Here is a 1,198-nt window from a genome sequence, read left to right on the forward strand (position 1 = left end):
GAGGGCCGCGACTATAGCGGACGGATTAAAGTGAGGGCCACGACAAAGTGGATGGTTTAAAATGAAAATAAAAGGAAGAATGGGATTTTAGAATGGGCGCTTCAACATCACACCCAATTTTTCTGGCTCTTAACGAGCTGTTACGAGCGCATTGGAGAGGTTCTTGACTGAATGTGACACAATTGCTTCTTGGTTTGCCGTCTCTGGCAATCTTAATGTGTCATCCTGGGATAAGCCTGGTAGAGATTTAGATTTTGCCACCGAACAAGGTATGCTAAGGAAGGGAGTTATATTCATGTGGTTTGAATTACAGAGACCTCCGGAGCTTGCAGTGGCCTGTGAGCAGCTGTGGCTCCAAGACCAACGACCTGCCTTGAGGACTGACTGACAAGGCCAGAATGCTAGGCCACTCCCAGCTTGGATGCCTCAGGGTGTAGAAGCACAACCTCAGTAAGATCCGTTGACCTGGACCTCTGTCCTAGCCAGGGGCAACCGGCCCAGGACCCAGTGGGGCCGGCTCAGCCACACTTCTACCTTCCAGCTTGGTGGGGAGGTAGTCTCCGCCTTCCCCCCTTCCCCCCTTCTCCCCCTTCTCCCGCCCCACCGTTGCTGAGACCTGAGTCCGAGCGTGACTGGAAAATGGCAGTAAGAATGCAACGTCCCGCTCAGCAGGAAGTAGCCAGAGAGATTGACAATGCCCAAATTCCCTAAAACTTGGTTTAAGTGGGGCCCTTTCAGAGCAGAAGCAGAATCAGCTGAGCTGCTAGGGAAGCCAAAGAGGTGTGCAAGGGAGAAGGTGTCTTCCATGCACTCAGCTGACAGGAATAAATGAGCCACGGGGGTATGGCAGCTGGGGTATGTTGTTTGGGGGACTGCTGGGGGAACAATGGTTTCTGACTGCTCCTGGGGTCATGGCAAAGCCACTCCTAAAAGTCAAACCCCCAGAAATGACAGGAGCAGGCAGAGGAAAGCCAGGGAGGGGAAAGCAAGATTGCCCTCCCCTTCCTCTCCTCTGTGCTGGCCCCTCTGCTACCAGTTCTGACTGCCCTTGCTGCTGCCGCAAGCACAGCCGCGGCTCTGGCAATTGGCTCAGCTTGGCTGTGAATGGAAGTATCTGGGGCTGTGTGTGATATGAAAAATTTAAAGAATTGTCTAGCTGTCTTTTAGGTAATTGGTCTGGTGAATTCGAACAACAACT

The sequence above is a fragment of the Microtus ochrogaster genome, chromosome 10, assembly GCF_000317375.1.
Source record: "Microtus ochrogaster isolate Prairie Vole_2 chromosome 10, MicOch1.0, whole genome shotgun sequence".
NCBI lineage: Eukaryota > Metazoa > Chordata > Mammalia > Rodentia > Cricetidae > Microtus > Microtus ochrogaster.